The sequence below is a fragment of the Acipenser ruthenus genome, chromosome 36, assembly GCF_902713425.1.
Source record: "Acipenser ruthenus chromosome 36, fAciRut3.2 maternal haplotype, whole genome shotgun sequence".
Lineage (NCBI taxonomy): Eukaryota > Metazoa > Chordata > Actinopteri > Acipenseriformes > Acipenseridae > Acipenser > Acipenser ruthenus.
Window position 1 is genome coordinate 4,165,217 of NC_081224.1, and position 25,073 is coordinate 4,190,289.

At 40.6% G+C, this 25,073-nt stretch overlaps 1 protein-coding gene across 5 annotated transcripts in view; it reads left to right on the plus strand.

The window, feature by feature from the left end:
• The window catches only part of LOC117965542 (regulator of G-protein signaling 5-like), a 126,298-nt gene that overhangs the window by 12,239 nt on the left and 88,986 nt on the right, over positions 1–25,073 (plus strand). The gene's annotated exons all lie outside the window — the stretch shown is intronic.

Sequence of the window (25,073 nt, forward strand, 5' to 3'; positions counted from 1 at the left end):
TCTCTGTTGTTTTATAGTCAGCACAGTACTGTCTTCAGTTTTGTACAGGTTGTAGACAGTTTGCTAATAGAACTCGGAGGCGTTTCATGTTCTACTGCTGGAACTCTTGGCCTCAGTCTTCCAAATAAGCACTCTAGCTAAGTTAAAGAGTAAGCAGCAGGGTTCCGAAAAATATAGCGTTACCCATCCCCGCGTGCTGCTACAACTGTTTAAATAACATACCTGTCATTTTTATTTTCATTGTTAACATCCTGACAACTTTTTACACAGGGGTTTCTCAACCTTTTTGCTTTTGAGACCCCCATATACATTATATACACACACACACACACACCCATCAGGGATGTAAATTAGACTACTATTGCTATTGCATAGCAGTTTTACCCATTCCAGGTTTCACAACGAGCTTGATTAGCCCCAGTGTGAACAAGTTCAGGTTTGTCTTTTTAAACTTATATTACTAAAACCAAGAATTGATCAAACTGCTATGCAATGGCAGTCTTATTTCCATCCCTGATAATTATATAATTATTTTTGTTTTACTTAAGAACATAAGAAAGTTTACAAACGAGAGGAGGCCGTTCAGCCCATCTTGCTCGTTTGGTTGTTAGTAGCTTATTGATCCCAGAATCTCATCAAGCAGCTTCTTGAAGGATCCCAGGGTGTCAGCTTCAGTTCAGGTATTTCTGGTGTATACTGTACCTCCATTTTATCTGAGAAAGTTTTTGAAAATGTTTTTAATTTGTGAAAAGCAATTCAAAATATTACTAAGTTCTCAATATTATGCTCAATAACTGTCTCTTTAATAAGCAATATTTTGCACGAAATGTCGCTATGTTTATACCCTACCCTAACATATTTATGTCCCGCCTCTGCTCACTAATTGATTGGACAGCTGTAAAACCAGGGCAGATCTTTGACTTTCCCATTGGTTAAACTCCCTATTGTGTCCCGCCTCTGTTCAGTCATGATTGGACACCTGTATAACAAGGTCCAGATCTTTGACTCTTCCATTGGTTAAACCTATAAAGACCTTCTAACTGTTTATGTCCCGCCTCTGCTCACTTATGATTGGACTGCCGCAAAGAAAATGCAGACCTTCTATTGGTTGATTTTATTTTATGTACAAAAATAGAACTGCATGATTACATTTAAAAAAAATAAATCTGCAATCAACTCTTTAGTTGATTAATCTGTCTGATTTAATGTATCAGTCGGAGCAGCCCTATATACATATTTTTGTGTAACTTCTAAAAGTTTACTGTGGTATTTTTGCATGGTAATTGTGCAGTTTTCCCCATGCTTTTCCCGTGTTTATACTATGCATTTACCGTAGCCTGCCATGGTTTCCCAGATTTTTTGCCTATGCTTCACTGTGCTTTATCACACTTTGCTATGCTTTACTGTTGTTTTGTATTGAATGTCCAGGTTGCTTTGCTAGTGCTTATGCAATCATGATAATAATAAGCTCTTCCGTGCTCTTATCTTGCTGTGTGAAAGTGTTGTCAGTTTGTAAGAGATCCCATTAATAATAAACTCTTCCATGCTCTTATCTTGCTGTGTGAAAGTGTTGTCAGTTTGTAAGAGATCCCATTAATAATAAGCTCTTCTGTGCTCTTATCTTGCCTTGTGTAAGCGTTGTCAGTTTGTAAGAGAGCCCATTCTGACCCTCGACACGGTCCAGGTGTTGACATTGTGTTACACGATATTGGCACAGGTGCACAAACAGAAACTTAATGTCATCAATTCCTCTTAATGTGAAAAAAGCTTTAAATGATCTGTGTTGATTGTTTCCATTTGTATTTGTTTTGGGGTTGTAATAGATTTACACAAGTTTAAAAATTTGCACAGTATTTTTGCAGTTTTTTGCCCCGTGCTTTTCCCATGGTTATACCATTTACCATTGTCTGCAATGGTTTGCCTTGTTTCTAAAATATGCTTTCCATACCCCTCTGGGTTTACAGTGCTTACCTATGTTTTACAATGCTTACCTATGTTTTACAATGCTTACCTATGTTTTTACAATGCTTACCTATGTTTTTACAATGCTTACCTATGTTTTACAATTCTTACCTATGTTTTACAATGCTTACCTGTGTTGTATTTTATTTATTATTTTATTTATTGCATTTATATAGCACTTTTTATACAAAAGTATCGCAAAGCACTGTACAGTACATAGCAGAAAAAAGAACAAACCACAATACATTTGTATAGCATGTCACACATACAACTGCCACAGTCAGACCCTTTTAAATAACAGATTTAAATAACAGTATACACATAATAATACAAAAGCAGCAATTTTAAAGTTACATTAAAACCCCTACAAAGAAGACTATGCGGCGATCTGATTCAAACATTCAAAATCCTACAAGGTATAGACAATGTCGACCCAGGGGACTTTTTTGACCTGAAAAAAGAAACAAGGACCAGGGGTCACAAATGGAGATTAGATAAAGGAGCATTCAGAACAGAAAATAGGAGGCACTTTTTTACACAGAGAATTGTGAGGGTCTGGAACCAACTCCCCAGTAATGTTGTTGAAGCTGACACCCTGGGATCCTTCAAGAAGCTGCTTGATGAGATTCTGGGATTAATAAGCTACTAACAACCAAACGAGCAAGATGGGCTGAATGGCCTCCTTGTTTGTAAACTTTCTTATGTTCTTATAAGAAACATTTTATAAAAGTGTGTTTTTTAGTCTTGACTTGAAAACTGTAATGGTCCCAGCTTCCCTGAGAAACGAAGGCAGAGCATCCCATAATTTAGGATCTCTACAAGAAAAAGCCCTACCTCCCGTGTTGCTTTTGTTGACCCTAGGAATAACCAGCAACCCGAACCCGTGATCTCAGAGAGCGGTTTGGAAGATACAGGGTCAGTAACTCCTGCAAATAACTAGGTGCTAATCCATTCAGGGCCTTGTAAGTTAACAGCAAAATCTTAATCAATTCTATACTGCACAGGGAGCCCATGTAAAGAGGCCAAAACAGGGGTAATATGTTCACTTTTCCTGGTTTTAGTCATAATTCTAGCTGTGGTATTCTGAACAAGCTGCAGGCGGGATACCACACGTTTTGGGGCACCAGAAAAAAGTGCATTGCAATAATCAATTCTAGATGAAACAAAGGCATGCATTAGTCTCTCGGCATCAGATATGGAAATAATTGGTCTAAGTTAGGCTATATAAAGACGACCCCCAAACTCTTAATTTCTAGTTTATGTTTTGATGAGAGACTGCAAGGGTCGAGCTCATGTAGTCCCACATTTCCTTTTAGTTGGTTCTGTGATCTCACTCGCATAACCTCTGTTTTATCTGAATTCAGCAATAGAAGATTCTGTGACATCCAATGCTTGATGTCTGTAAGGCAAGTAGCTAATAACTCCTAGGCAAAAGAAATTCCTGGGTTTAGGGACAGATATAGCTGGGTATCATCAGCATAGCAATGGAAGTTCACTCTGTGTCTGCTAATAATGTCCATGGAATGGAGCCCTGTGGAACACCACAGACAACTTCTGATCATGCCGATTTTACCTCCCCAATAGAGACAAACTGAAAGATAAGATTTGAACCAGGATGGAATGGTCTACTACAGTATCAAATGCAGCACTTAGATGAAGAATAATTAATACTGATGGAAAGCCAGAGTCAGAGCTTATCAGCAGATCATTCACAACTCTGACAAGGGCTGTCTCGGTGCTATGTGCAGCACGAAAACCAGACTGAAACTTCTCGAATATGCCATTAAGAGTCAGAATTTTTCGTAATTGAATTGCAACAACTCTCTAGAAGCTCATCTAAGAATGGTAGGTTGGAGATTGGCCTATAGTTATTGAGGACTTTAGAGTCCAAATTGTGTTTCTTAAGCATAGGCTTTACCACAGCTACCTTAAGTGCTGAGGGAGCTATACCAGAAGAAAGTGAACCATTTATAATTTTTATATTCATAATTCTACATCTATATCTTTAATGGTTTTGTAGGAATAGGATCAAGAGAGCATGTAGTAGCTCCCATATGTTGAACTAGTTCTGTCAGTTCCTGTGTAGTAATCAAATAAAAAGCCCCCATAGTTTTATTTTTAAAGAAATGTAAGAAGCCATTGCAGCTGTGAGAGGAGCCAATGTCAAGGGTAGGACTATTAGGGGAAGGATTAATTAAATTTTATCAAGGGTAGCAAAAAAATAAATCTAGGATTATTTTAATTTGTTTCAATTAAATTAGAATAATATGATGATCAAGCCAACGCCAGAGCCTTCCTATATTTAACCAGGTGGCCCTTCCATGCGATGTAATGAACGTCCAGTTTAGATTCCCTCCATCTCCATTCTAGTTTACGACCCTCATGTTTCATCTTACTAGTTGTATCATTAAACCACGGTGAGCTTTTTTTAAAAGACACACTGAGTTTTGATTGGCGCTACAGTATCTGTAGGTATTAACCAGTTCATCTACTGATAAGGACTCAGAGTGGTAATGAGCTCAATACATCAGAAAGCTTAACAGCAGTTGAAGAATTAATTGCCTGGATTTAAATGTACGGTCCACCTTCTTTGTAGATACTGGCAGATTCACTTCAAAAAGAATGGCAAGATGATCAGAAATAGTAAGATCTAGGGTTATGACGTTCTTAACAGCTAAACCACGAGAAATGACCAGATCTAAAGTATGGCCACGATGATGCGTAGAACATTTGACATGCAGGATATAATCTAAGGAAATCCATTAGCCTAAAAAATTCCAAGGAGTTAGAATCAGAATCCATGTCCACATGAAGGTTAAAATCACCCAATAAAAGAATCCTATCACACTTGAGTGTCAATATAGATAGCAGATCACCTACATAATGGGTTTGACTTAGGCGGACGATAAATAATTATAATATGAACAGGCAATGGGCTATTTAATGCTAAGGTTAACACTTCAAAATATGAATAGCCTTCAACAATTTCCTGTTTGATTCTAAGTTCACTACAGAAGACAGTAGCAAGTCCACCTCCCTGTCCAGCAGAGCGAGCTTTCTGGAAAAAAAGAATAGTTAGGTGGAGAAGCCTCAATCAGGGAAACATTGTCATTCAGTCCAAGCCAAGTTTCAGTTAAAGAGAGAATATCAATGTTGTAATCCTGAATAAAATCAACAGAGCATTGATAGACAGAGACCTGACATTAAATAAACCTAGGTGTAAATTGGTCCAGTCAAGAGCATGTGATTGAGCAGGGGTAATAGGAATTTGACGAAGGTTACTGTAGCACACACCTCTGTGTTTACTCAGCGGGTAGCAGGAATGGCAGGATACTTTAACCTGAATTTTACATGCCTCTTTAGATTCCCTCCCTTCCCCAGTTCCTAGTTTTAAATACCTTGCAAGGTGATGTTCGATGTTATCAGCTACCCTGCCTGCTCCGGACCTATTTAGGTGCAGTCCATCTTTACTAAAATATCTATTTCTTTTCCAAAAGCAATCCCAGTTGTTTATAAATTCCAGCCCTTCTTGCACATCCCAACCAGCCAGCCAAATATTTAAGGCCCTAATTCTACTGAATCCCCACCACCACCAACAGGTAGTAGACCTGAGAGAATAATTCTGCATCCTAACCTTTTTCAGCTGACTTGTTAAGGATTTAAAATCCTCTTTCAGAATCTCGGATTTTCTGTTCCTCATGTCATTTGCACCATGTACAATGACCACAGACTCTTTTGTGATTTAATAATCTGTGCACTTGTGATTCAATATCCTTTACTTTTGCTCCAGGGAGGCAGGTAACAACCCTATTATGGGATCTTTACGGCTAAAATCACTGTCGAAACAGCGTAGAATTGAATCACCTACTAACAACACCTCACCCCTGTTTTCATCCAGCACTAGATCGTCATTGCTCAGTGCTTGGAATCTATTAGCTAGATCAATCTCCTCTCTATGCTGACTGCTCGGTGCCATCCTCCTCTTCGTACTTTGTCTAACAGGTGCCCAGTCCCCATTCACTTCCTTTACCTTCTCAGGTCCCTCTACACATACAGTTCCACTGTCATGCTGTGGCACTGAAACGCAGGGAGCAGCCGCATTTATAAAGTTAAAATCAGAGTCATTTTCAGTCTCACCTTCAGTATCCAAAACTAACCAAGTGTTATTAATTTTGTTAAAACTGTTTTCAATGCACTGCTCGTTTTCGTTTATGCTTCTAAGTATTCCAATTTGTTTTTCAAGTTCGGCAACCTTCTGCATTAAAGAATACATGACCGAGCACTTCTTGTTTTACAATGCTTTCACGTGATACTTAATATTGACTTTGCATTGTCGTCAACAGAAGGTTTTTATGTATTTCAATTATTATTATTTATTTCTTAGCAGACACCCTTACCCAGGGCGACTTACAATTGTATACAAAAAATACAATATAGAGCAAGATACAAAATACAATGACTTCAGTCCTGATAAGAGCAAATACAAAACACAGTACAATTTGATATCGGGGCAGTTCAAGAGCAGATAGTTACATCAGGGTTAGATACGAGTGCAGGTGAAATACAAAGTACTACAGAGTGGGTTAAGTTCAGGATTAAATACAGTAAAATAGGGAGCAGATAAGTGCAAGTTAAAGTGCATTAAAGGCAGAGTGTTATATTGTCCAGAAGGGAAGAGTTGAGTTTTACAAGTGTTGTCTGAAGAGGTGTGTCTTGAGGAGGCGCCGGAAGGTGGTCAGGGACTGGGCAGTCCTGACATCCGTAGGGAGGTCGTTCCACCACTGCAGGGCGAGGGTGGAGAAGGAGCGGGCTCTGGAGGCAGGGGAGCGTAGAGGAGGTACGGCCAGTATTCTAGTACATAAGAATATAAGAACATAAGAAAGTTTACAAGCGAGAGGAGGCCATTCAGCAGCCCATCTTGCTTGTTTGGTTGTTAGTAGCTTATTGATCTTTGTTCAATATAGATATTTGTTCTGAATAGTCATCTTTGTTCAAGACTGATCCTTGGGGGACTCCTGTTGAGAGAGGGTGGGGTGTGGAGGTTGAGCCGCGCCAGGTTACCTGGTAGGTGCGGTCAGAGAGGTAGGAGGAGAACCAGGCCAGAGCAGTGCCAGAGATTCCCAGGTCAGCGAGAGAGGATAGTCAAGTTCATCGAGAAAGCGAGTGTGAGGTCCAGGGGGACGGTACAGTACAATTAGCAGGAGTTAACAGGGAGAGGTTAGTTGGACAGTGTGAAATTCAAAGGTGTTAACAGAGAGTGAGGAGAGGTAAGAGGGGACAGAAAAGAGTAAGGAGGGAGAGAGAAGACCAGTCCCACCTCCCTGTCCAGTGAGATGTGGAGTATAGGACAGGATGTAGAGAGAGGACAGGGCAGCAGGAGTTAGTGTTATCAGGAGAGAGCCAGGTTTTAGTGAGAGCAAGGACATCGAGAGAGAGGTGGAAGGCAAAGGCAGAGATGAAATCAGCTTTGTTAACAGAAGAGTGACAGTTCCAGAGGGCACCAGAGAGAGTGCTGGAAGGGAGAGAGTGGGAGGGGGGAAGAGGCAGAGGGATGAGGTTAGGGGAGCAGCGGCGGACAGAGGACAGTAGTGAGAGGACAGATTAACAGGCATGTGAGAGACAGTCATAGCAGATAGGTACAGTTGTAGTGGGAGCAGGAGCGGTGGGGGGAGGGTACAGACCTGTCTAGTAGTTGGTGTCTTCCAGAGCGCTGCTAGGTTCAGATTTTCTCCAACACTCGCAGGACTCCCACAACTAAACTGCTGGCTGTTTGGTAGAGAGGCTCTTTGGCTGACGCTTCATGCTGGCGCACAAATAGGCTAGCTGTCTATTATACTAACTAGATGGATAAAAGCTGTGTGTAAACCAATCAAATTGCAAATCAACCTCTTCAATTTAACTACACTCACCTGGTACTAATCACAAACAGTAGATCACTTAATTAAAACAACACCACCTTTGTAATGGTACTTCAATACAGCTAATGTTAACTATTTGATGCAGGATCACTTACTTACCTATCTGCCTGTGACTCCGGTTACCTGTAGACCTGTAACACAATTATGTTTATAAGGGATTTATTAAACCACCCAGTGGATACAAGAAAATAAGCAGCAATATTCTCAATATACAGTATAACCTTGATTATCCAAACCCTGATTAAACAAACAGCTCCTTGGTAACTGCCCTGTTGTATGCTGTGCTCTTCTACACTGCTGACATAGAGAATGCACTAACCAGCCCTAGATCATTGCTATTTGCAGTACAGCGCAGTACTGTGTGTTATTTACAGGTAAAGGGGTTATATAATTCATATTTTTAGTGCTAGTAATACAGACAATTCTACAGCTGTAATTTTATTATCCAAATAATTTGATTATCTGTACACCCCCTGGTCCCTATTTATTTGGATAATAGAGGTATGCTCATGCTGTCTAGACTTGGAGAAATGTGGTTCTGTTTTAAATTTCCTAACTTTCCCCTGAGTAAAACCCCAGTGAGGGTTCTGGTCCCTGTCATGATTACATCATAGATTTGTGTGGGAAGGCATGAGAACATGTGTTTCTGTGTTTTTGTGTTTGTTTATCTGTGTGTTTGAGTGTTTGTGTTTCCATGTGTCTATGTCTGTGTGTGTGTGCGTATTTGTGTACTGTATCTGTGATCTGCATATATCTGTGTGTGTGTCTTGGTGTATCTCTGTGTGAGTGTCTGTGTGTGCTATGCAGTAATATTTAGTTCAGCCCAAACCTTCTGATCCACTCAATGCAAGGTCTTCATAATGACAGCTATAGATCCCTCTGTGTGTGTGTGTCCAACAGTATGTGTCTCAGTCTGTGTGTCTGTCTGGGTGTTTGTGTATGAGTATCTGAGTGTGTATCAGTGTGAGTGTCTGTGTGTGTCCATCAGTATGTGTCTCAGTCTGTGTGTCTGTCTGGGTGTTTGTGTATGAGTATCTGAGTGTGTATCAGTGTGAGTGTCTGTGTGTGTCTGTCGGTATGTGTCTCAGTCTGTGTGTCTGTCTGGGTGTTTGTGTATGAGTATCTGAGTGTGTATCAGTGTGAGTGTCTGTGTGTGTCTGTCGGTATGTGTCTCAGTCTGTGTGTCTGTCTGGGTGTTTGTGTATCAGTGTGAGTGTCTGTGTGTGTCTGTCGGTATGTGTCTCAGTCTGTGTGTCTGTCTGGGTGTTTGTGTATGAGTATCTGAGTGTGTATCAGTGTGAGTGTCTGTGTGTGTCTGTCGGTAGCTGTCTCAGTCTGTGTGTCTGTCTGGGTGCTTGCTTGTGTATCTGCTTGTCTGTGTCTTTGTCTGGGTGTCTTTCTGGGTGCAAGTGTCTGGGTTTTTGAAACGCAATCTGGAAAAGCACTTGGCCTTCCTAGCAGGTGAGGTAATGGCAGGGCCTGGGTTGTGTTCCGGGGAGGGGTGGGGGGGGTTGCTTCACTTTATAGTTCAGCTGGCTGAGAGTAACTGCAGCAGCAGAGTCCAGCATCACACAGGAACACACAGGAGCAAAGAGCAGGCAGGCAGGCCATGAGCTCAGAGCGATAAAAATAAAACCCAGACATCACCACTGAAAAACGGACTCTCATGTGTGTGTGGGGCTCAAAATTGGCAACAACAATGACAAAGCCAAAAGTTCATTGAATTTGTATAGGGCACCAAGGCCACTAAACTTAAGTCAAGGCCAAAGTCTAGGATGTAATTTTGCTTAGGATTCATATATAATGCTTATTAATGCACACAGAAAGGAACACAGTTTAACTTAATAATGCCTGTTTGTTTATTCAGAAAATGCTGTTTTCTTTGTCAAGCACCAGCTTAGATTTGAGCCTGCAAAGACATAGCTCCCTGCGCTGAAGCCAGGCATTGGCTTTTTTTTTTTTTTTTTTAATTTAGTAATCGCAATTAATTTTCGGCTCAGCTCACCGCTACCACCCCTGCGCTGACTCGGGAGCGGCGAAGACAAACTCTGTCCTCTGAAATCTGTCCTCCGAAATCTGTACTGTCAGCCAACCACTTCTTTTCACTATGCAGGTCCACCATGCAGCCAGCCCAGAGCTACAGTGTTGGCGGACAGCGCAGCTCTTGGCAGCTTACAGGCAAGCCCACAGGCACCCGGCCAGTCTACAGGGGTCGCTGGTGCGTGGTGAGCCGAGGACACCTTGGCCGACCTAAGCCCCCCCACCCGGGCATCGCTTGGCCAATTGTGCGCCACAATCGGCAGTGGAATAGCCTGGACTTCAACCGGCGATGTCCAGGCTATAGGGCGCATCATGCACTCCACGCGGAGCGCCTTTACCGGATGCGCCACTCGGGAGCCCCACAGGCATTGGCTTTTATCGCTAATCCATGGGACCGTTTTTGTTCGATTTTAAGAGCATATATTTTACTCAGTTTAACATAAACGAAACTCAGAAATCTCATTCACGCGTGTAACATATTCCAGAGTCACTGTGTTGCATTTGTGGATGAACTGAAAAAACAAAAATGTATTTTTATCATATGATGGACAAATAATGATAATAAACAGTGTAGAATAGTATTTCCTACCGTTTTGGTTTCGTTGTGGTAAAAATAAGGAAATTAAAAAAGGGATAACGGCTATTGAAACATATTCAAGTTAGTTAGAGGAAATCATTTTTTAACTACCGACTTAAATTTTTTTTTTTTTTTACAGATTGTCCAAGGATTTCTACTTTTTTTCTGGACTCTTGTCTGAGATGGCATTATTATGCACGGTTGAAATCCATGTTGTCGTTTTTCCGCTGTTGCTACTTAACCACACAAATCACATAATCATGTTATTGTTTGGATCCAAACACTTCCTAATACAGGCGTCTTGAGTTACTGTAGCTGAAAGGGCACTGCAACCATAATTGCAGTGAATAGACTTGCATTTGAGAAGGGCACCCATGGCATTTGCCGCTTGGCTGTGTGTGCTTATTTGTGTACTCTATCATTGTATCTGTGAGATTTGTATATCTGGGTGTGTGTGTGTCTTTGTTTGTGTGTATGTTTGTGTATGTGTGTGAGTGTTGTTGTGGCTGAAAGGGAACTGCGGCCATAATGGCCGTGACTAGACATACATTTTAACTGACACACTGTGTAAAATAAGGAAGCTGGCTCGGTCATGGGATTGGAGGACATCCACTGAACCTTAGGATCTCCAGAGCTGTATAGGGAATCACTGCGGCGAGGAGAAAAAATAATTGGACGTTGCAAATTGGGGAAAATAATTGGGCACACCAGGCTCATACTTCCATCCCTGCTACTAGCGGTGATGATTCAAGGTGTGTTCTGATACTCGTGCAAGGTGTAAAAATGCATTATCGTGTGTGTGTGTACCTCAACCTGCTGTAGAACTGAGGACATTGTGTGTGTGTGTGTGTGTGTGTGTGTTATATATATATATATATATATATATATATATATATATATATATATAGGAGGCTGTGTGGTCCAGTGGTTAAAGAAAAGGGCTTGTAACCAGGAGGTCCCCAGTTCAAATCCCACCTCAGCCACTGACTCATTGTGTGACCCTGAGCAAGTCACTTAACCTCCTTGTGCTCCGTCTTTCGGGTGAGACATAGTTGTAAGTGACTCTGCAGCTGTTGCATAGTTCACACATCCTAGTCTCTGTAAGTCGCCTTGGATAAAGGCGTCTGCTAAATGAACAAATAATAATAATAAAAAAAATAATAATATATAGTATGTATATATATGTATGTGTGTATATATATATATATATATATATATATATATATATATATATATATATATATATGTGTGTGTATATATATATATATATATATATATATATATATATATAATGTGTATATATATATATATGTGTATATATATATATATATATATATATATGTGTGTGTTATATATATATATATATATATATATATATATATATATACACACAACAAAACAAGGACAATATATTTTGCTATTTTATATATAGATTTGATTTAGAAAAAAGTGTTTTGCCTTTTTAACACTAGTCGGGAGCCATAGTTTCTAGACCCCGCTATTTGTGTTCCACACTGTCATCCAGAACTATAGAACACTCAATACTCCTTAATTAAGAAATACTAAGAGACAGCACATCTCTCTTTGTATTAGTGCTGCACTATTGAGACGTACCTGTGCTGACCCTGTGAGCACAAAGTGAATAAACTAGACTAAACCTTTTTTCACTCAACAAGGTTTGTTTTAAATGACGTCCCATACTAAAAGAAACGTAGTCAAATGAATTGATGAATGTTTCAACTGGGTGAAGCTGCTGGGTGTCAGATAACATGAGAAGTGTTGTTTTAAAGCGCCTCTAACGGGAGAGAGGGGGCTGGACGACGCGACACACAAAGCAGACTGGTTCCACTTCCCAGTGACCTGTTTCTCTTGTCATTCCTTTCCTCTCATATCTGCCACACAGAGGTGGGAAAAACAGCCTCACACTTTCCAGGATTGTTTAATGAAAAGTCCTGCCAGTTTGTTGTTGGAGTCACGCTTTTATTCTCGAGGCGAGCAGGGGGGCTGTGCTTTAATAATAATAATCTCTCTCTCTCTCTCTCTCTCTCTCTCTCTCTCTCTCTCTCTCTCTCTCTCTCTCTCTCTCTCTCTCTCTCTCTCTCTCTCTCTCTCTCTCTCTCTCTCTCTCTCTCTCTCTCTCTCTCTCTCTCTCTCTCTCTCTCTCTCTCTCTCTCTCTCTCTCTCTCTCTCTCTCTCTCTCTCTCTGCTCCCGCTGGTCCAGGCATTTCCTGTGGCTATGCTGGGAAGCCGCGGTGTGATGCTGCGGAGGTACAGGTCTGGGAGGGCAGAGCTCACGTCGTTGTCTGATTTACAACACCATAAAAACAATATGATGAGTTAACGATCGGGACACCAGTGTAAGACCCGTGCTTGCCTCTCTCAGAGCTTGCTCTTCAGTTGAATGGTAACTCGTTTGTCTTTGAACCATATGGTTTGCGTCCAGCCATCACATTTCCATTCAATTCAATGGGCTGAGATGCCCATTCATTACATACCGTATAATCACTAATACATGTGATTATGTAATGGCTTGTATGCAGGACTGCTTTACAGAAGATAAAGCAAAGTATTAAGAAATCCAGTTACAATGTGGTCTTTTATCAGCGTTACTGTGTCACAGCTTAACATGTACAGAGACAGGCATGTTTAAAACCATAGGACTGTGCAAGCCCAAGTGCAGCATAAGCACAAGTGTGTGATTACACAGTATTTATTGGTTTGCATGTCTAACCTCCCTGTACATCGGGTACACCAGAGTGGAATCATTAACCTGCCCCCCCCCCTGCAACACCCTACTGCAGCAGAACACAAAGTTTTTTGGAACATAGGCACGTGTGTGTCCTAAGGTATGATAATTATTTTCAGAAATAACTACTTCTTTCCAAAAAGTAAAATAAAATATAGGTTAATGCTGGTCCCAACAGGTATTATTTTATATATTACTGTAACAGGACGGAGGCTGGGCACGAACTGGCGCCCCTGCGCCCCACAGGCGAGCATCTTAACCACAATGCAAAAAAGCCAGACTCCTCTGCATTCATTGTTTTAGAGCTTTTAACTTCATGTCATCTCACAACACTGCCGATACATTAGGACAAGGTAGATGAGGTAAAAGGTCCTTTTTTTTAAAATGCTCTGAATTTTAATAATCAAAAAGGAAATAAGGGTCCTGATTTATGATAGGGATATGATTGGGGGTTTCTAAAACATTTCCACTCTGGTACGCACTTGCCGATTTCTTCCTGAGCAACATCCGAAGAATCCGACCCTTCCTCACCAACTATGCTACCCAGCTCCTGGTCCAGGCCCTGGTACTCTCCTGCCTAGACTACTGCAACTCCCTCCTGGCTGGCCTCCCTGCGTCCGCCACCCGTCCGCTCCAGCTCATCCAGAACTCTGCTGCCCGTCTGGTGTTCTCTCTGCCTCGCTTCGCCCACGCTACTCCACTACTCCGCTCGCTCCACTGGCTCCCGATCACCGCTCGCATCCAGTTCAAGACTCTTGTACTAGCCTACAGATGCCTTGACCAGACTGCACCCAGCTACCTCCAGACCCTCATCTCTCCCTACACCCCCACTCGACCTCTCCACTCCGCCTGCACTAGAAGACTAGCTCTACCTCCGCTACGCTCCCCTGCCTCCAGAGCCCGCTCCTTCTCCACCCTTGCTCCGCAGTGGTGGATTGACCTTCCTACAGATGTCAGGACTGCCCAGTCCCTGTCCACATTCCGGCGCCTCCTTAAGACTCACCTCTTGGGACACTATCACCCTTCATGTAAATGTGCTTTATTTTGCTCTTATCTGCCCCCTATTTTACTGCATTTAATCCTGTACTTCAGAATACTGTAATCTGCCAAGTGTTTAACCTGTAGTACTTTGTATTTAATCATATCCTGATGTAACTATCACTATTTAATCATATCCTGATGTAACTATCACTATTATCTGCTGTATTATTGAATTGTGGTTTGTCACACTTGTACTTTGCTTGAACAAAAGTTATTGTATTTCTTGCTCTTATTGTATTACTTGTATTGTAACACTTGAAATGTATTTGCTTACAATTGTAAGTCGCCCTGGATAAGGGCATCTGCTAAGAAATAAAAAATAATAATAAAAAATAATTTCTGTTAGGAATGGAAAACTTTCAGGACTGGACAGGTACAGTACTGTGTGTGTTTCTTTCAGTCTGGACTTGAACTCCACTGATAGGAATCGCTCCCATTGCGCCACAGGGCTCAGGGAAGGAATTTAAAAAATGTGTTGTGTACAACATGGACAATGCCTTGCAGGCAATAGACTTCACCTGAACAGATGGGCAGAGAGGGTATCGATAGAACAGGCAGCTGGGCGGGAATATTAAAACACCCGCTAGCCTCCTGTCGCAGTGAGGCAGAGCTTGTGTGTTTCATGCAGTGGTATGGCATAAAGCAACGGAAAACTTAACAGTGGTCTTTTTGTTCTGTAAGGGGATCTCATTTTAATAGGACAGAATTAAAAATGTTTTGTTTGTTTTATTTAATGTTTCCAGTGTTTTGGATACTTCACCTGGTAGGCTATTGCATGCATTAGCACTTAAAAAAGAAAGTGCTTCCTACCGCCTATTCCGTAACCCTATTTTTACTCCATTTGCAATACAATAATTGGGTATAAACAGCAATCACGGTCATAGAGCTCCGTTCTACCCCATGTTTAACAGTTACGTGAAATAATGAATTACTGTACTTTAGGGTCTAGATCAGGATTTAATTGGTTCAATTAAATAACTTCGAACAGGCTTGGAACAAAGTCCAGGACTGGAAATGTCAACTTTGCCCACCATTGAGTTCTACAGTTTATACAGCAGCCAGTGAATGACGGATATGCTTCTCATGTAAATAGTCACAAACATCAGGTTCCTTTGGGGACAGCCAGCCTGTTAGTTCAGGGTTCTGTCTTTATTTAATGACCCTGCTAGTTTAGACGAGGCACCATAAGGCTTGAGGGGCTAAGCCCCCCCCCTCGCCACACTTTTTATTTTAAAAATCGCGCAGATTGTGTAGGTAGCTGGCACAGTAAAGCAGACAATCATATAATCAACTCATGTTTAATCTGCACTGCACTGCACACAGCTTTATTGTTAGTTATAATCACAGGCTAGCAACACAGAGACCAGTATTTTTTCTTCTCTGGTAATTTGTAACAATTGTAACTGTTCAGTGAGAGCGCACTCTGAAATACAATTCCGGCGTGAAAAAACTGGGGCCAGTTACAATGTATCTCTTCATGTTTATCTGTTAAGTCTCTCTGTTCAACTCCACCAAACAGGGGCTTTTACCAACGTTTTATTTACCACTACACCACTGAATTAATCACTTTACTTTTATGAGTTTGAATCTGTCATGTTCATGTTCTGGTGTTTTTTATATAATGATTTACATTTTGATTAAATAAGTAGCTAATCAGATTTGTAACCAATATGTGTGTAATGCTGTATTGTTCTTACTTCAGTGAAACGCTTTCTATATAACATTGTGTAACAGTGGTAGATAGCTGTTTTTAACGATGTAGGCAAATCATACAAAAGTAAACTTTTTTTTTTAAGTGATAGCAGCAGCAGTACATTGCATCTCGATTGAAAACGCAGAAGCAAAGAACTTTGGACAGTCCTTTTCTTTCAAAGGGACAGCGTGAAGGTAGCAGCATTTATGTGTTCATTTAATTTTGGTTTAATAAGGTAATATAGTGAATTCACTTGTAAAACAATTGCTATCTTTTTATTTCTTGTGTGTACCTTGTGTGGCATAACTTAGCATGTGTTGATTAAAGTTATTTCTCATATAAAAAAACTCACAATAACACAGCACAATATTCAGGATCAGCTACATTAGCCATGTATGTATGTATGTATTTATATTGTAGCTCAGGCATGATAATGACTTCAGAGGTAACAGCTGCTACAAAAGCAAAAATGAGGTTGCTCTAGGTTGTCAGAGCTTATTAACACAACATGTTCTCCTTGACTCCACTCCCCACAGGCTAAGCCCCCCCCTAGTAATTATTAACCCTGCTTTTAGTGAGTATATCTGTAATAATTACCACATTGAACAAGTGTGCTGTTTCTTACATCCATGGGGGGCAGAGTGTTGCAGGGGGGACAGGTTAATGGTTACACTCTGGTGTACGAGGTGTACTTGTAGAGATGTTTGAGAGCTCTATAGTGCACAGGGGGGATTTTTATAACTTTTTTTTTTTTTTAAGTCACCAGGATATGATGAATAAAATGGAAAAAGATATAAGGTGATTCTAAACAACAACAAGAATACATTAGGTAAGACAGCTGCGATGTTTCAGACCTCATAGCAAGTTGCTATTTAGGAAAACCAAGATGCCACAATCCTAAAGTTTTAAAGAGTTTGAAGCCAGTCTCCGTGTGCACCCCCGGCTCCTCAAGTGACGCACAATCGAGACAGAAATCTGGGAGAGCTGACATCAGAATCTGGCAACAGCACAAAGTGGAATTGTCTATACTATACGACGCAAAAAGGGTGTGGATTGGGGGAGAGGGGTAGCTGTGCAGCTGCCTTACTCACACTCTTCCTGCACCATATAAGGCTCGGGGGGGGGGGGGGGGGGAAGCTAGTTGTCAGCACACTCGAGCTGAGATAGCTGAACTCTGCATCTGCGAGAGAAGCCTGTGTGTGAGGAAGACTGATGGCTGTGTTTCCATTACATCATCACTGATGCTTGTGTTTCCATTACATCATCACATTTTTAGGATGAACTGTTTACAGATTCACTGCTCAGAGGCTCTCCATTGCCATACAGCCATGGAGGGGTTTCCTGCAAAAAAGAAATGCTAACCCTTGTTTTACATAGTATTTATACCCATCAAAAACGAATGTCTTGGACAGTTAAAAAAAAATAAAATAAATAATAATGTGGTGGGAATACTAGACACCATTTCAGTTTTCAGAAATCAAGGAGAGGTTATCTAAAAAATAATTAAATTGGGGGTTATTCTACCGAACACACAACTAGTAACTAAAAGAGCAAGACTTCTAGTCAAAATGCTTTTTCATCAAAATGAAATGTTTTTTTTCTAAACTCAGCACTATTGAGTGTTTTATAGCAATGGATGAGAAAAACAATTAAAGCTGCTTGTCCCATTAACCAGTTGGACAGCACGTCGACTCCCAGTTTGCAGTCTTTCCGCGTTTCACGCACACAGGATCGTGGGCTCAGCTCCATTCACTTTTATTTAGCTCCTTTAGGAATTAGACTAAGGGACTGATTTAATCAGCCTCTTCCCTGGTAAATCACAGACAGATTTTACTAGGACATTTTACAGCACCGGGGAGTCACTCTGGATTGCATCACCCACTTATTTTTATAATGGGATAATCGCGGATAGGTGGGTGACGCAATCCAAGGTTATTCCCAGCAGTGTTGTAAAATGCTCTTTAAAAAATCCAGCTGTGGTTTCTCCTCCCGGGGTTATAATCAAACCAACCCCATGGGCTCATGCAACAAGTGGGGCGAGATTCCCAAAGCTACTTACTCCAAATCGTCATTAGTGCAATTGTTACCTGAAAGAAAATCAAACACACCATTACAATTCTAAAACAAATACAAAACCATTTAAGACTACTTAAGTTCTTAAGTTAAAAGTCTGAGTTGTTTATATCTGGTTTGGGACTTTACTGGGTGTGTTTCTCCTTTCTGAAAAAAATGCATGAATGGTGATCTGGAGTAGCTTTGAGAACTTAGCCTGTTGTGTATAAACCTAAATCTAGACAATTAATCTGTTTCCAGTAGTCAACGTTTACCTCTTCTGCTCCGTCCTTACTGCGAAAGCCGTGTCTCAGCAAATGTTAATCCCAGATCTGGAACCTTTCTCAGACTGAGCCGAACTCAGCAGTTTGTCTGGTGCTAACGGCTCCTCTAATCTCCAAATTTCGAACAGCAATTTAATCTTTCAAATAAATCTAGATTGGAGACCTATTTCTTTTATAAGCATGTTTTTTCATAGCCGAGTTAACCACAAGCTCATTAGGGATCTTTTCAATTTCAAATTGTCAAGAGGTGCTTTGGCATGAACAGCGCTGAGTAAGAGCACACTAGTATAGCAGAGTATGCAGTGCTGTACCTTCACCAACGTTTTAAAGTTAAGATGCCAAGTTAAACTAGCCAGTGATAGGGGGTGGTGGACAGGGCATTTACCCTAATCAATCATAGGCAATGGTGTTTAAAAGCCTATTAAAGTCTCCATGTATTTGTAAGAGTGATTGAACACTGGGGATTGTGCACAGTTTATAGAAAGCTTGGGGAAGTTTGTGTGTTTTATGCAGTCACACTGACATAATAAAGGCCTCTAAAGGTTTGTAACTTTTAAATTTTTGTTTTCCCTTTAGCTGGGGAAAGCCAGCCAAGTACGAATGCATAGACAGCATGCAATTAATTGGAGCCATGGGCCGCACACTGAGAGGACATATTTTCATGGTTGCTCTCTCTCTTTCTCTCTCTCTCTCCCTCCCTTCCTACCCCCTCTCTCTCTATCTCCCTCCCCTCTATCTATCTCTCCCTCCACCTCTCGTCCCTTTTGATTTATGTTTTTATTTGTTCTGTAAAGAGCAGGTTAGGCGGTTTAAGGGCTTGAGGTTCTTGTCGCTAGTCTTTTTTGTTTGTTTTTGTTTTGTTGCGCTGACATCATTAAAGGGTACCATTACCACCAGTTTGGCTTGGACTGGGACAAGCAAAGGACCACCCGATGACGCCTCTTTAAGTCCCTCAGAGACACAGCGTTGTTGCGGAGCTGGTTCACTTTTTCCAGTGGTTAATCCCCTCCATGGGTTTGGTCAGGACTTATTATGACATTCTAAAACAAGGTTGTGTTTAAGTCACAGGAATTATGATGCGTCTATGATGCGTTTTTTACTTGAATGTATTCATTCATAAGCTGACATAAACGAAGGACAAACACAGCCGTGTTTAATTTAGTGGGATATTAAAGTACTGTAACAAATGAAATGTTTCCTGGCAAGAAATATTCACAAATTTTGCTTTTATAAAAAATCTACAAACAGACACGCTGTAAAATTAGCATAATTACAATGACAGTACCATGCTTTCACTGTGCTTTGTTACACTTGGCTGTGTTTTTACTATGGGAAACTTTTATCCCATTTTAATGTTTGTCTCTTAACAAAACAGTCCAACATAAAATGATCACGTCTGCTAAGAAAGAAATAATAATAATAAAGCATGATTCGCATGGGACTCAAAACCAGGTGTCCTCAGAGCTGATCAAAAGCAGAGGACTTCTAGTAACCTCCCAGATGTAGATTAGTTTTCATCAAGGAAAGTCGGTAAACTCAAAGTGAAATGCGATGTGGCCAGAGAAGGCGTTTTTGTGCATAATTTGTAAACAAAGAACCGGGTTTATAGAACTAATTTAGTTGTATCTTCTTTTCCAAAGGCTAGAATAACCATTTTGTCCTTTGAGTGATGTGTATTTCCATACATATCTTCAAATACACTATTCAAAGCATTCATTTTTTAAGAGTCGCCAATTTATGTAGTATGTTCACCTTTCCTCAATTTTGTTATGTGTTTTACTGAACTGTAGGATCTCAGATCATACCAATTGTAATATTATATTATGGTTTATTGCGAAGGCTGGTATTGCTTTGACGTGAATACCACGGAAAGGAGACAAAACCCAACCAGGTAACTACAGACCAATAAGCCTGACTTCTATTACATGTAAACTTATGGAAACTATAATAAGATCCAAAATGGAAAATTACCTATATGGTAACAATATCCTGGGAGACAGCCAGCATGGTTTTAAGAAAAGGAGATCGTGTCTAACTAACCTGCTTGATTTGTTAGAGGATGCAACGTCGACAATGGATAATTGCAAAGCATACAACATGGTTTATTTAGATTTCCAGAAAGCTTTTGACAAAGTCCCGCATAAAAGATTAATCCTCAAACTGAACACAGTAGGGATTCAAGGAAATGCATGCACATGAATTAGGGAGTGGCAAAAGGTCATTCAAAATGATCTAGACAGCATTCAGAACTGGGCAGACACATGGCAAATGACATTTAATAGAGAAAAGTATAAGGTACTGCACGCAGGCAATAAAAATGTGCATTATAAATATAATACGGGAGATACTGAAATTGAAGAAGGAATCTATGAAAAAGACCTAGGAGTTTATGTTGACTCAGAAATGTCTTCATGTAGACAATGTGGGGAAGCTATAAAAAAGGCCAACAAGATGCTTGGATATATTGTGAAAAGTGTTGAATTTAAATCAAGGGAAGTAATGTTAAAACTTTACAATGCATTAGTAAGACCTCATCTAGAATATTGTGTTCAGTTCTGGTCACCTTGTTACAAATAGGATATTGCTGCTCTAGAAAGAGTACAAAGAATAGCAACCAGAATTATCCCGGGTTTAAAAGGCATGTCGTATGCAGACAGGCTAAAAGAATTGAATCTATTCAGTCTTGAACAAAGAAGACTACGCGGTGATCTGATTCAAGCATTCAAAATTCTAAAAGGTATTGACAGTGTTGACCCAGGGGACTTTTTCGACCTGAAAAAAGAAACAAGGACCAGGGGTCACAAATGGAGATTAGGTAAAGGGGCATTCAGAACAGAAAGTAGGAGGCACTTTTTACACAGAGAATTGTGAGGGTCTGGAACCAACTCCCCAGTAATGTTGTTGAAGCTGACACCCTGGGATCCTTCAAGAAGCTGTTTGATGAGATTCTGGGATCAATAAGCTACTAACAACCAAACGAGCAAGATGGGCCAAATGGCCTCCTCTCGTTTGTAAGCTTTCTTATATTCTTATGAAATGCTGATATAAATTCTAAAATAACAATCAATCAATCAATCTTTATTTTTGTATAGCGCCTTTAATGAGGGCCGCCACAAAGTTAATAACAAGAAGGCCCATCAAATATTTAAAAGTATTTAAAATAAATAAAACAGTCAAATAATGCTAAAAAGTAAAAATTGCAAAATATGCCATAAAGAGACGAGAGAATATAATTTTAGATAACGATACGCCAGACTACAAAAATGTGTTTTTAATCAAGATTTAAAAGCATCAACCGAGGGAGCTTCCCTTACAGTACTGGGCAGGTCATTCGAGGGAGCTTCCCTTACAGTACTGGGCAGGTCATTCGAGGGAGCTTCCCTTACAGTACTGGGCAGGTCATTCAGTAATTTCGGTGAAATACATCTGAAACATCTACCACCTAAATAATGGGTATAGAAAGTAACCTGGCATACTCAGATCGGAGTGACCAATTGGGGACGTATGGTGTTTAAAGATTTTTAAGGTAAGGTGGAGCAAGACCATTTAGAGGCTTATAGGTTAATAACAACACCTTAAAATATATCCTAAAAATGGGCAGGAAGCCAGTGTAGAGATGCCAGCACAGGAGTGATATGATCTTGTCTCAGTTCCAGTTAAAACTCTTGCAGCAGGATTTCATACACGTTGCAGAGGAGATATCACATTGCTACCAATAGCAATTGCAATAAATCAATTCTTGACGATATAAAAGCATGCATTAAAATCGCTCAGCATCATGTCTGGGGAAAAAATACCTCTCAATCTGGCAATGTTTCTTAAATGAAAAAAAATAATTTTTGTAACATTTTTAATGTGTTAATGTTAACATTTAAGGCCCTGATATACTGTAACAAAAATCAGAGGACCGCTGAAAAAATGATCTGGGATAAAAAGAAATGGACAGTTTGTATGTGACTAAAAATAAATTCCGAAGCCACCTGTTTATGTGGTAATTTTTCGTCCTGTGCGAATCAGGCTTTATTGTGCATCAGGACAGTCGCATGTATCGTGAGGCATATCATATCGGTACCTGCATATCGCAATATGTGTTGTATGATGACATTAGTGTATCGTTATGTAACAGGGCTGAGTGTGAACTGGTGACTCTGCACACCTCAAGTGAATGTCTTAACCACTGTGCATCTCACCGACAGGGAACAGGACTCTGCCATTGGAGTTACATCCCTGACAAAGAGACTAACAGTCTCAGTGTTGCAGTGCTCTCAGTGCCTTGTCTTTCACAAACCCAACAGTCACTCACACAAATTATGTCCTGGGGCGACGGCTGATAGGAATGAACCACAAGCAGTTTCTGACACGTCCCCTCTGTGATAGCATTGCGGTTATAAAATTAACCACACGATTTTCATAAGAAACCGGTTACAAGGTTTGCCTTCTCTACGTACTTATTCACATGTCTCTGTTCCAAGTAACAAGTTTAACAAGTTTTTAATAATAATAATAATAATTAGATTTAGTGTACTTTTCATTGACTTGTGCAGTCTTGACAATTTGTATGTCCCTGTATTTCGGAAATTCACAATGATATATATTGCTAGAAGCTGGAGGTTTTGAAAACACTTGTGACCCTGTCAATAAACCTTTTAAAGACTTTCCTGGTTTTTACTATGAGTTTAATAAGAGCTTGTTACCTATATGCTGTTGCTGGTGTTAAAACCTGGCATGGGTGAAATTTCTGTGCAATAGGAGTCTTATTGCCATCCCTGAGGATTGTTTTAAGGAATGTTTGCAATATAAACATTCTTTTAGATTAAATTATGCTTTGAAAAAATGAGAATAAACTACTAAAAATGAGAATAAACTCCCTCTAAAACAGTTGAAGGTTCATTGAACTGAAATGTTATTTAAACAGACAAAAAAAACAGTCCTTAGCAACATTCTTAAAAATGGTCCTAAAAGAATCTAGCCCCCTAGAGTCACTTTGTGTTAATGTCTGACTTGCGGTGCCAGTGAGCTATCCCTAGTAGAAGGTGAGGTTACATAAGAAATTAGACTGCAATGGTTATTAATGGGACTATAAAATAAACAACAAACGGTTTTGTGTATGAAAACCTTTTTTTTTTTTTTTTTTTATTTAGAGTGACCAATTATTTTTTTTAGTAATTTTCCCCCAATTTGGAATGTCCAATTCTGTTTTTTTCTCCTCACCGCGGTGAGTCTCCACACAGCACAGACATTCTGAGGGCGTGTGAGCGTCCTCCGATCTCACAAGCCTAAAGCCAGAATAGCTTTTATGCCGAGCAATCCAGAGCAGAGGTGAGCGGGCTACCGATCCCGGAGAACAGAGATCAGCCCTGCTTTTTATTCACTCTGAATGTGCTTGGTGTCTGGCCATAGGGTTTGCTGTTGTGCGATGAGGAGAATGAGTTCCTGCCGGTTTCCCATCCCCCACCCTGGGAGCATCAGAGCCAATGTGACGCCCCCTTCGGAGTCCCCAGCAAAATTAGTCTTCTTTGCACAGCCCGGACGCGAACTGGCGCCGTCCAAGCTGTGTGACTTATCCTGCACTCCCAGCTACCTATGCTTTACCATACCTGGATGAGCCAGTCGGGGACACCTATGAAAACCTATGAAACCTCCGAAACGTGTGGCGTCAGCCGACTGCTTTTTTTCACACTGCGGACTCACCGTGCAGCCACCCAAGAGCCACAGCGTCGGAGGACAACGCAGCATACAGGCAAGTCCACAGGCGCCCGGCCAGACTACAGGGGTCGCTGGTGTGCGGTGAGCCGAGGACACCCTGGCCGACCTAACCCTCTCTACCCCCGGGCGACGCTCAGCCAATTGTGCGCCGCCCCCTGGGAGCTCCCGTCCTCGGTCGGCAAAGGAATAGCTAGCCTGAACTCGAACTTGTGATGTCCAGACTATAGAGCGCATCCTGCACTCCACGTGGAGCGCCTTTACTGGATGCGCCACTCGGGAGCCCCAATGAAAACATTTTTTAAATGTGTTTGGACCGGGTTGCTGAGGCTGCTTGAAGTTAATGTTGAGTTTCAAGATTCTAAAGTCCAGTGCCTGTGTGATAAAGACTGTGAGTTTGTACTGATAAATACGGTTACATTCTATTAAATACTATTCTTAATAAAAATAAAAAGATTTGGCAGCAAACATGTATGTATGTCACTCACATATAATATAACTAAAGAAAGTTAACAGTAGAAAGACATTTCACCTTAATCTGTTCCAAATGCCATTTTAAAGAATTGGGATTGTAATTTAATCAAACGATTTGTTTCCGGGAACCATATAATTTGGTCAGGCATTATGTTTGTTGTCTGAGATTCAGCATGATGTACTACAGTTTTCAGTGCATACGCCTAGGCGCATTTACAGTCACCATACAAAATCAGTTTTAATTGGGCTGGTGAGGTTGTCATTTAGAGATAAAAGCAGGAGGCAGAATGACGTGGCTTGTATATCTCTTATAAAAGTTTCCCATAGTAAAAGCATTGCAAAGTGTAAACCTAGTGAAGGCATGGTAAAGCATTGGTATGCATTGTAAAGAATAGAAAGGTGCGGTGATACATATTAATAAACATGGCAAACCAGGGTAAACTATGGTAAATGCATAGTATAAGCATGGGTGTATGCACAGTTGTCTCTGTACACAACTGGAGGAGCCTGCAGTAAGTAGGTTCCAAAGTGTGTGTAGCAGAGTCTGTTGGAGTCTTAAGACAATGTAGCAGCACTCAGGCTG